The sequence below is a fragment of the Lissotriton helveticus genome, chromosome 4_1, assembly GCF_964261635.1.
Source record: "Lissotriton helveticus chromosome 4_1, aLisHel1.1, whole genome shotgun sequence".
Classification (NCBI taxonomy): Eukaryota; Metazoa; Chordata; class Amphibia; order Caudata; family Salamandridae; genus Lissotriton; species Lissotriton helveticus.
Window position 1 is genome coordinate 48,882,652 of NC_136063.1, and position 12,389 is coordinate 48,895,040.

A 12,389-nucleotide genomic window follows, 5' to 3' on the forward strand; every position below is an offset into this window, starting at 1 on the left:
TCATAGAGCGTGGGACCTGATTAATGGCAATTTGGCTAGCTGTCAAGGTTTTGATCATGGTAACTAATTTGTTAATCTTTGCTCTCAAATCCCCTATGTCTTGTCTAAGCAAGACAACAAGCTGGTGTAGCCCCTGCAATGAGCTATCCACCTCCTTACTGCTTGCTCTTTCGAGTCCTGACAATATTGCAGTAGTCCTGGGCTCAATAGTCTCTGAAATGTCAGTCAAGATTGCGAACCTGTTCGTACACTGAATTAAAGTTTCAGGTGGGCTAATTATACATGGCGGTTTTCTGCAGGGGAAAAACTAATTTTGCTCAAGGGTTCTGTTGTTTGTACCCCCTTGGGTGCCTGCGATGTTACAATAATATGTTTAGTTGTTTTACCCATGGGCTGTCTACTAAAGATCGAGGGAATAATGGACTTAACTCATGAGGTGGGGCTGTGGACTGGTTATTGGGCATTACTAGTTAGTACAGGTGACTCAGTACTCAAGATATCTCCACATTCAACGATAAGGGTATCAACCCTGTCCATTACACAATTGTTTTAGCCCGTTTATTTAACTTTTTTGCTCTCTTCCCAGACCCTACCCCCTCCTGCAAACCACTATTTGCAGACGACCCCTCCATTACCTTCCTTTTGCCCATGCTACAACCAAGATGAAATAATTACAGGTCGCAAAACAGAGTTCTGCAGTTCTCCTAGACTACGCAGACAACCAAGAGGGAAGTTGAATGGCTATCTGAATCAAGTGTCCCTTTAGGAGATGGAGCGCAATGGGCACAAAAGAGAGATGTAGTAATGGGGCACAGTACCTTAAGATCTTCTAGCGGGCACAATATAGTCCTCTGATGGATGAAAGGGTGGGGGCCCAGCCCAGCCTTCTCTGGGCTGTGATGGGCAAGGATGGGCCCGCCCTTGGCCCTGGCTTTGCCCGCGCACTTCCCGTGATGCAGGAGCCAGCTCGAGCTTTTGTAGAAGGTGCCTCCTGGCGCGGCTGATGACGCGGTGCGGGGCACTCTGGGGCACTGAGTCCTGGCCCCCTTCTCAAACCGGCTACTGCTGCTGCAAAAGAATGATGGCCGTTCCGCGCTTTGGGAGCCCACTCAAGCTTTGTAGAAGGGGCCTCCTGGTGCGGCTGCTGAGAGAGTGCGGGGCACTCAGGGGCACTGAGTCCTGGCCCCCCTCTTGACCCGGCTACTGCTGCTGCAAAAGAATGACGGGTGTCTCGTGCTGCGGGAGCCCACTCGAGCTTTTGTAGAAGGTGCCTCCTGGAGTGGCTGCTGACTCGGTGCGGGGCACTCTGGGGCACTGAGTCCTCGCCCCCTCTCGACCCGCTACTGCTGCTGCAAAAGAATGACGGGCGTCCCGCACTGTGGGAGCCCGCTCAAGCTTTTGTAGAAGGCGCCTCCTGTTGTGGCTGCTGACGTGGTGCGGGGCACTCTGGGGCACTGAGTCCTGGCCCCCCTCTCGACCCAGCTACTGCTGCTGCAAAAGAATGATGAGCGTCCTGCGCTGTGGGAGACCGCTCGAGCTTTTGTAGAAGGCGCTTTCTGGCGGGCTGCTGTTGTTGTGCGGGGCGCTCTTTGGCACTGAGTCTTGGCCCACCTCTCGACCCGGCTACTGCTGCTGCAAAAGAATGATGAGCGTCCCGTGCTGCGGGAGATCGCTCCAGCTTTTGTAGAAGGCGCCTTCTGGCGTGGCTGCTGATGTGGTGCGGGGCACTCTTGGGCACTGAGTCCTGGCCCCTCTCTCGACCCAGCTACTGCTGCTGCAAAAGAATGACAGGTGTCCCGCGCTGTTGGAGCCCACTCGATCTTTTGTAAAAGGTGCCACCAGGCACGGCTGCTGACGCGGAGCGGGGCACTCTGGGGCACTAAGTCTTGGCCCCCCTCTCGACCCAGCTACTGCTGCTACAAAAGAATGATAGGCGTCCCTATACATAATGCACCCTGCCCATGGGGGTACATTGGGCTTACCTTAGGGGTGACTAACATGTATAGAAATGCACGGTTTAGGAAGTGGCAAGTGTGTGCACTTGCCAAGTCAACATGACAGTCCCAGACTGCTCACAGGCTCTGCAATGGCATGCCTAAGTAACATTTGACAGGCTGCCTGGGTGGGTGGCACAACCAGTTCTGTAAGCCCACTATCAGCATTTGACTTCCAGGCTCTGTGCACACATAGTTCACTGTACTAGGGTCTGACAAATCAAATACGAATCTGACAAATCGTCAGTAAATCAAATACGGCAATCATTGAATCACTAATCCATTACAACAATTTACAAAGGGAACACGTGCACTTTAGGCACTGAACAGCACTTGCAAATTGCCCAAAGCCTCTAGACCAGCAAAAATGGAGTCCAACACACAGCAAAATACAGGAGGTAAAGGAAAAAAATAGAAGGGAAAACCACACCAGTGGTGCCCGTTCTAACAACAATCATCATGCATTCTTCCCCTAGAAATCCTTTACCTGTTCACCCATGGTGGTTCAAGGGAGGTGTTGGGAAACCTACCCCGGAAAAAATGAGAAGGGATCTTTCCAGTTGTGCTGTGGGGTGTAAACCTATACTTCTTTACTTTTTTTGAACTTCCATTTTCCAGTCCAAAGCATTTGATTTAGCTATGTTGTTGATTTGTTTAAGCACTTTGTTAAATCTCTCAACCATGACATTGGCCATGCACAAACCTTGTACTTTATACCTCTCTTGCCCAGGTCCTCCTTTGATTCTTTTGAAATCAATTGCACGCCATTATCAGTCAGAATTATTTCTGGTGCCCTTTCTCTGGACATCAGATCATCCAGGCACCTAATAATATGTTCAGTATCAAGTGAAGTATGAAGTGCTTCAGGCCAACAAGAGTATGTATCTACGATCTGCACTACATATACCTGAAAACCAATACCATGAATTGGCCACAAAATGTCAAGGGCAATATCTTGCCATGGATCTGTGGGCCGCGTCTTTATATTCATTGGCTGTACTCTCGAACTCTTCCAGTTCTTACTCTTTGCACAAGGAAGACAATATTGCACAATTCGCTCCGCCTGCTTATCTATACATGGCTACCAATTAGAGATATGAAACCTTTCTTTTGTTTTTGCAATACCCAAATGCATTTATTGCACTGTATCAATCAGTTCTCTTCTGAGGCTACTAGGAGGGACCAATCTTGTCCGCTGTAACAAAAATCTTTGAACACCCCAAGTCCATCTTACACACCCCAGAAAGACTTGGAACATTGAGACCCAGTCTTCTTTCTATTCTAACCCCTCTAGATGAGTGACATTACCTCACTCACCTCAGGAGCAGCAGATATCTCTTAATGCCACATTACTTCAGAAATGGCTTTACTCTCCACCAAGGACACCATTTCAGATTCATCTTCTACCAACTAATCATTTAAGGTCGAGGGCACCTCCTTAGGAATGAGACGTGACAACTTATCAGCTACACCATAGTCATCTTATGGAATATACTTCATTGTAAAACTACACTCTTATAAAGCAAATACCCACTTACTGAATCTGCTTGAAACCAGATCCAACCATTTCTTGTTGAATATTTCAACAACAGGTTTATGATCCGTGCGAACTTCAAAGTCACCATGCCACAAAAACCTTTTTAGCTTTCTTACGGCCCAATGGACAGCAAGAGCTTCTGTTTCAACAACGTAGTTTCTGGATTTAGCATCTCTCAGACTCTGTGACAAAACATGATGGTATTCAACCCATCAGACAAGTGAGGTACACAAAGAAGAAAGAGAGTGGGATTAGGAAGCACGAGAGGTGAAGAAGGAAAGTAGGTGCAGAACAAAACAAAGTAGGTACAGAAAGAAGCAAGGGAGGTCCAGAAAGAAGCAAGAGAGGTGCAGAAAGAAGCAAGCGAGGTAGAGAAAAAGGCAAGAGAGTTGCAAAAAAAGGCAAGAGAGGTGCATAAAGAGACAAGAGCTGTGCATAAAGAAGCAATAGAAGGGCAGAAAGAGGAAGAAAGGTGAAGAACGAAGCAAGTGAGGTACAGAAAAAAGAAAGAGAGTTGCAATAAGAAGCAAGAGAAGTGAAGAAAAAAGCAAAGTAGGTGCAGAAAGAAGCAAAGTAGGTACAGAAAAAAGCAAACTAGATGCAGAAAGAAGCACGGGAGGTCCAGAAAGAAGTAATAGAGGTGCATATAGAAGCATGTGAAGTGAGGAAAGAGGCAAGATAAGTGTAGAAAGGATACAGAAATAAGCAAGTGGGGTGCAGAATGGAGCAAGAAAAGTGCAGAAAGAAGCAAGAGAGGTGGAAAAAGAAGCAAAGGAGGTGCAGAAAGAAACAAGAGAGGTGCAAAAAGTAAGCAAGAGAGGTGCAGAAAGAAACAGGAGAGGTGCAAAAAGTAAGCAAGAGAGGTGCAGAAAGAAACAAGAAAGGTGCAGAAAGAAGCAAGAGAAGTACGAAAAGAAGCAAGAGAGGTTTAGAAAGAGTAAAGAGTAGTGAAGAAGAGGATAAAAGGTACAGAAAGAGGAAGAAAGGTGCAGAACGAAACAGAATGAGGTGCAGAACGAAGTATCAGAGGTGCAGAAAGAGTCAATTGCAGTACAGAAATAGGAAGAGAGGTTGAGAAAGAGGAAGGTAGAGGAAGAGAGAAGCAAGACAGGCACAGAAATGAGCAAGGGAGATGCATAAAAAAGCAAGAGAGGCACAGAAAGAGCAAGAGAAGTACAGAAAGAGGCAAGAGAACTGCTGAAAGAGGGTTACATGTACTGAAAGAAGCCAGAGAGGTGCAAATGTAGCAACAGAGGTGCAGAATGAAGCAAGAGTGGTGTAGAAAAAAGCAAGAGATGTGTAAAAAGAAGAAAAAGAAATGCAGAAGGAAGTAAAAGAAGTGTAGAAAGGGGAAAAAATATAAAGAAAGAAGCAAGAGAGTTACAGATTGAAGCAATAGAGGTGCAGAATGAAGAAAGAGACGTACAAAAAAAGAAAGAGAAGTGCCGAAAGATGGAGAACGGGGAGAAAGAATCAAGAGAGGTGTAGAAAGAGGCAAAAACATACAGAAATAAGGAAGAGGTGTGCAGTAAGAAGCAAGAGAGCTACAGAAAGAAGCAAGAGAGGTGCACAAAGAGGAAGGAGAAGTGAAGAAATAGGAAGAAAAGCACAGAAAGGAAAAGAAAGGCCCAGAAAGAAGTAAGAGGGGTACATAAAGAAGCAAGAGATGTGCAGAAAGAGGCCAGAGTGGTGCAGAAAGAGGCAAGGGAGTTGCAGAAATATGAAAAACGATGCAGGAAGAAGCAAGTGAGGTCCAGAAAGAAGCAAGAGAGGCACACAGAGAAGCAAGAGAAATGCAGAAGGAAGCAAGTGAATTGCAGAAAGCAGCAAGAGAAGTGCACCACAAGGGAGAAAGGTCAGAAAAAAATAACAGAGGTGCAAAAAGAGACAAAAGAGGAACATATAGAAGTAAAAGAGGTGCAGAAAGAAGCAAGAGAGTGTAGTAAGAAGCAAGATAGTTGCAAAAAGGAGCAAGTGAGGTGGAGAAAGAGGCTTTCTAAGTGCAGAAAGAAGAACAACGGCGCAGAAAGAGGTAGAAAGGTACAGAAAGAAGCAAGAGAGGTATAGAAAGAATCAAAAGAGGTGAATAAAGATACAGGAGAGATGTGTAAAGAGGCAAGAAATGTGCAAAAAGAGGCAAGGGAGATGCAGAAAGAAACAAGAGCAGTGCTGAAAGAGGCAAGAAAAGTACAGAAAGACAAATAAAGGTGTGAAACGATGCTCAACAACATCAGAAAGAGGCATTAGAAGTACAGAACGAGGGAGAAAGGTGCCGATATAAGCAAGTGAGGTGCAGAAAGAAGAAAGAGACATGCAGAAAGAAGCAAAGGAGGTATAGAAAGAAGCAAGTGAGGCATAGAAAGAAGAAGAAACATACAGAAAGAAACAGGTGAGGTACAGAATGTAGCAGGTGAGGTACAGAATGTAGCAAGAGAGATGCAGAAAGAAGCGAGAGGTACAGAAAGATGCAATAGAGGTACAGAAACTAGCAAGACAGGATTAGAAAGAGGCAAGATAAGTGCAGAAAGAGGAGAAAAGGTGCAGGAAGAGGAAGGAAGGTAAAGAAACAAAGCAAGTGAGGTGCAGAATGTAACAAGAAAGGTGCCGTAAGAAGCAAGAGACGTACAGAAACAAGCAAGAGAGTTGCAGAAAGAATCAAAAGAGGTGCAGAAAGAAGTTAGTGAGTTGAGGAAAGAAGCAAGGGAAGTGCATAAAGTGGAAGAAAGGTTCAGAAAGACCATGAAAGAGGAATAGAGAAGCAAGAGCAGAGCAGAAAGAAACAAGAGAGGTGCAGAAATAAGTAAGAGAGGTACAGAAAAAATCAAAGGAGGTACAGAAAGAAGCAAGAGAGGTGCAGAATGAGGAAGAAAGGTGCACCGATGACCTCAACATTACCACTGTGCCGAATCAGATAGAACTGACCCGACAGGGAGACACCGCAGACATTACAGATTCCACATCCCCTTTGACAAATAGCGCATTAACTAATACTGAGACCAATATCCCTCAAACACACACAGAAATAATCCAGCTGAGGCCAGCATTTGGTCAGAAAGACCAAGTAATCACATTATGTCCCAAACTGAAAAAGATGTCCTTGCAAGGGGTCTATCATTTGTACCAACTGTCATACCAGATTCGTTCCAAATAAAATTGGAACAACAACGTTTCTTCAGGAATATAAGATTGAAATATTTGTTCAATAACAATACTTATGCCCCAACACTAGCAGCAACCACATTCAGATCTACCTCCACATTCACACCGGCGGAATTCCAGATATGTGGGAAAATACTAGCTTTTGAAAAGATCGTTCTCCACGAGATCATGCAGCTCATGGATACCAGAAAATACATACAGTACAACATGAGCAGAGAAGAAAACCTGGCACTAAAATCCCTAGGGATGAATGATTCCATCGTCATAAAAAGCGCAGACAAGGGTGGTGCTGTGGTTTTACAAAACACATATGGCTGCATAGAAGAGATAAAACATCATCTAGGTTCTCAGGAGAGTTACCAACCAATCCCGAGGGATCCCACCCCGCAACTGAAAATCCTGATAGAAGAGATAACTCAGGATGGTCTACAGCAAGGTTTTCTGAGTGGCCATGCATATGAATTGTTAAACAAGAAGGAGCCAAGGATTCCCACTTTGTTTACCCTACCTAAAGTGCACAGAAGAGCAGAAAAACCACCAGGAAGGCCAATTGTGTCAGGTTGCGGTTCGATTTTGGAACCACTGAACGAATTAATTGATCACTTTTTACAACCGTGGGTCCCTGTAACAAAATCTTTCATGAGGCACAGTATGCACATCATATAGCTGCTTGAAGGTCAAACCTTTGACTGCCAAACACAAATATTGGTAACATTGGATGTGTCCTCGCTGTATACGTCAATTCCACTGGACAAAGCCTTAGAGGTGATAAATACCACACTGGATGCACGGCCCAGACCATACTGGATCCCAACTAGTTTCTTGGTTTCATTAATTGAGGTCGCGATAAAAAAGAACTATTTTGTCTTCCAAAGACAGTTCTACTTTCAATGCAAGGGAGTAGCGATGGGGGCAACCTACGCTTCCAGTTTAGCGAACATCTTTATGGATCATTACGAAAAGGAACACCTGTACAGTCATTCAAATCCATACCTTAATAAGATCGAGGTTTGGAAAAGATATATCGACGACGTGATAATGGTGTGGACTGGTAACACAAGTGAACTGATGAAATTCCATGGATGGCTCAATGCCAGGACGAGTGACATACAATTCACACTGACCAGTAACAATGAATCGATTGACTTCTTGGATATGACATTTCGGGCTGAGGAAGGGCTACTTGAAAAGTGCATAAAGAGGCAAGAGAAGCACAAAAAGAGGAAGAAAGGTGCAGAAAGATGCAAGACAAGTGCAGAAAGAGGCATTAGATGTACAGAAAGAGGAAGAAAGGTGCAGAGAGATGCAAGTGAGGTACAGAAAGTTACAAGAGAGCATTAGAAAGAGACAAGATAAGTACAGAAAGAAGAAGAAAGGTACAGAATTACAGCAAGTGAGGTGCAGAAAGTAGCCAGAGCGGTGCAGAAAAAAGCAAGAGAGGTACATGAAAATCACGAGAGTTGCAGAAATAATCAAGAGAGGTGCAGAAACAAGTTAGGTGAAGAATAAAGCAAGATAAGTGCTGAAAGAGTCAAGAGAAGTGTAGGAAATGGAAGAAAGATTCATAAAGACGAAGACAGAAGAGAAGAGAAGTAAGAGCAGAGCAGAAATAAACAAGAGAGATGCAGAAATAAGTAAGAGAGGTACTGGAAAAAGCAATAGAAGTGCAGAGAGAGGCAAGGGAAGTGCAGAAAGAAGAAGAAATGTACAGAAAGAGGAAGAAATGTACAGAAAGAAGCAAGAGAGGTATCGAAAGAATCAAGAGAGGTAAAGCAAGAGAGATGTAGAATAGGGCAAGAAAGGTGCATAAAGAGGTAGAAGAGGTGCAGAAGGAAGCAAGAGCAGTGCTAACAGAGGAAAGAGAATAGCAGAAAGAGGAATAAAGGTGTAGGAAGATGTAAGATGAGTACAGAAAGAGGCATTAGAAGTACAGGAAGAGGAAAAAGGTGTGATAGAAGCAAGTGAGGTACAGAAAGAAGAAAGAGACATGCAGAAAGAAGCAAAGGAGGTCCAGAAAGAAGCAAGAGCGCCTCAGAAAAAAGAAGAAAGGTTTCAGAAAGAATCAGGTGAGGTGCAGAATGAAGCAAGAGAGGCACAGAAAGAAGCAAGGGAGTATTAGAAAGAGGCAAGATAAGTGCAGAAAGAGGAAAAAAGTTGCAGAAAGAGGAAGAAAGGTACAGAAACAAAGCAAATGAGGTGCAGAATGTAGCAAGAGTGGTGCAGAAAGAGTCAAGAGAAGTGCAGAAAATGGAAAAAATATTCAGAAAGACAAAGAAAGAGGAATAGAGAAGCAATACCAGAGCAGACATTGGTATAGGAATAAGTAAGAGAGGTAGAGAAAAATCAAAAGAAGTGCAGAAAGAGGCAAGAGAAGTGAAGAAAAAGGCAATAGAAGTACAGAACCAGGCAAGAGAAAAACAGATAGAAGTATGGGAGGTGCAGAAAGGAGCAAGCGAGGTGCAGAAAGCAGCAATTGTGGTACAGAAAGAAACGAGAAAAGTATAGAAAGAGGCAAAGGAAGTGCAGAAAGAAGCAAACGGGGGGGCAGATATAAGCAAGTGAGGCATAGAAAGAAGCAAGTGAGGGGCAGAAAGAAGCTAGCAAGCAGCAGAAAAAAGGAATAGAGGTGCAGTAAGAATCAATAGAGTAACAGGAAGAAGAAAATATGTGCAGAAAGAGGAAGAAAGGAGCAGAAAATAGTAAGAGTGGTTTGGAAAGAAGCAAGAGGTACAGAAAGGAGAATGAGAGGTACAGAAAAAGGCAAGAGCGTTGCAAAAAAGGGGCATGTGAGGTTCAGAAAGAAGCAAGAGCTGTGCATAAAGAGACAAGAGAAGGGCAGAAAGAAAAAGAAAGGTGCAAAAAGAAGCATGTGAGGTACAGAAAGAAGAAAGAGAGTTTCATTAAGAAGCAATAGAGGTGTAGGAAAAAGTAAGTAGGTGTAATAAGAAACAAAGTAGGTGCCAAAAGAAGCAAGGGATGTCCAGAAAGAAGCAAGAGAGGTGCCAAAAAAACAATAGCAGTGAAGAAAGAGGCAGGATAAGTGCAGAATGAGAAAAAAAGGTACAGAAATAAGCAAGTGGTGTGCAGAAAGCAGCAATAGAGGTGCAGAAAGAAGAAAGAGAGGTCAGAAGGAGGAAGAAAGGTGTGAAATGGATCAGGGGAGGTGCAGAAAGAAACAGGAGAGGTGCTGAAAGAAGCAAAAGAAGTATAGAAAGAAGCAAAAAAGAGGTTTAGAAAAAAGCAAGAAAAGTGCAGAAGTTGAAAAAAGGTATAAGAAGAGGAAGAAAGGTACAGAAAGAAGCAGAGTGAGACAACGAAAGAAGCAAGAGATATGCAGAGTCAATAGAAGTGCTGAAATAGAAAGGTTCAGAAAGAGGAAGAGAGAAGCAAGAGAGACACAGAAAGACGCAAGAGAGATAAAGAAAGAGCAAGAGAAGTGCAAAAAGGGCCAAGAGAAGTGCAGAAAGAGTTAGAAATGTGCTGAAATAAGCAAGAGCGGTGCAAAAAGGAGCACAGCAGGTGCAAAAAGTAGAAAGAGAGATACAGAAAGAAGCAAGAGGAGTGCAAAAAGCAGGAAGAGAAATGTAAAAATAATTTAGAGAAGTGTAGAAAGAAGCAAGAGAGGTGCAGAAAGAAGCAATAGAAGTGCAGAAAAAAGAAGGAGACATGCAGAAAGATGGAGAAAGTTACAGAAAGTATCAAAAGAGGTGCTGAAAAAGACAATAAATATACAGAAAAAAGGAAGAGAATTGCAGTAAGAAGCAAGAGAGCTGCAGAAAGAAGCAAACGAGGTGCAGCAAGAGGGAAGAGGATTGCAGAAAGAGAAAGAACGGCACAGAAAAAAGCAAGTGAGGTGCTGGAAGAAGCAATAGAGACACAGAGAGAAACAAGAGAAGTGCAAAAAGAAGCAAATGAGGAGCAGAAAGCAGTAAGAGAAGTGAAGAAAGAGGGAGAAAGGCGTAGAAATAATTAACAGAGGTTCAGAAAGCGACAAAGGAGGAACAGATAGAAGGAGAGGTGTGCAGAAAGAAGCAAGTGAGTTACAGTAAGAAGCAAGTGAGGTGCTGTAAGAAGCAAGAGAGGTGCTAAAAGGAGCAAGCGAGGTGCAGAAAGAAGCAAATGAGGTGCAGAAAAAACAAGAAAAGTACAGAAATAGGCAAGAGAAGTGCAGAAAGAAGCAAAGCAAAAGAGGGGCAGACAGAGTCAAGTGAGGCATCGAGCAGAAAGAGGAAGAAAGGAGCAGAAAATAGCAAGAAAGGTATAGAAAGACGCAAGAGAGGTACAGAAAGGAGCAAGAGAGGTAGAGAAAAAGGCAAGAGAGTTACAAAAAAGAGGCAGGAGAGGTTCAGAAAAAAGCAGGAGCTGTGCATAAAGAGGCAAGCGAAGGGCAGAAGGAGGAAGAAAGGTGCAGAAAGAAGCAAGTGAGGTGCAGAAAGAAAAAGAGTTACATTAAGAAGCAAGGGAGGTCTAGAAAGAAAAAAGAGAGGTGCAGAAAGAAGCAATATCAGTGAAGAAAGAGGCAGGGTAAGTGCAGAATGAGAAAACAAGTTATGGAATAAGCAAGTGGGGTGAAGAAAGCAGCAATAGAGGTGCTGAAAGAAGTAAGAGAGGTGCAGATAGAAGCAAGAGAAGTTTAGAAACAAGCAAAAAGAGGTTTAGAAAGAGGCAAGAGAAGTACAGAAGAGGAAAAAAGTTACGGAAAGAGGACAAAAGGTACAGAAAGAAGCAGAATGAGACAATGAAAGAAGCAAGATATGTGCACAATGATTCAATAGAAATGCTGAAATAGGAGAGAGACCCGGAAATGAGCAAGAGAGGTGCAGAAAGAAGCAAGATAGGTAGACAAAGATCAAGAGAAGTGCAGAAAGGGTCAAGAGAAGTGCAGAAAGAGTTAGAAATGTGCTGAAATAAGCAAGAGCAGTGCAAAAAGGAGCAAGAGAGATGTAGAAAGAAGCAAGAGAAGTGCCAAAAACACAAGAGAAATGCAAAAGATACAAGAGAAGCATAGAAAGAAGCAAGTGAGGTGCAGATTGAAGCCAGAGAGGTGCATAAAGAAGCAATAGATGTACAGGAAGAAGAAAGAGATGTGCAAAAAGAAGCAAGAGAAGTACAGAAAGAAGCAAGAGACGTGCAGAAAGATGGAAAAAGTTGAGAACGAATCGAAAGAGGTACAGAAAGAGGCAATACATGTACAGAAAAAAGGAAGAGAATGGCAGTAAGAAGCAAGAGAGTTGCAGAAAGAATCAAAAGAGGTGCAGAAAGAGTCAATAAATGTACAGAAAAAAGGAAGAGAATTGCAGTAAGAAGCAAGAGAGCTGCAGAAAGAAGCAAACGAGGTGCAGAAAGAGATAAGTGAATTGCAGAAAGAGGAAGAAAGGCATAGAAAGATGCAAGTGAGGTGCTGAAAGAAGCAAAAGAGGCAGAGAGAAACAAGAGAAGTGCAGAAAGAAGCACACGAGGAGCAGAAAACAGCAAAAGAATTGAAGAGGAAGAAAGGGGCAGAAATAATTAACAGATGTTCGGAAAGCGACAAAAGAGGAACAGATAGAAGGAAGAGATGTGCAAAAAGAAGCAAGAGAGTTGCAGTAAGAAGCAAGAGAGATGCAAAAGAAGCAAGTGAGAAGTGCAGAAAGAAGAAGAAAGGTACAGAAAGAGGAAGAAAGGTGCAGAAAGAAGCTAGAGAGGTATAGAAAGAAGCA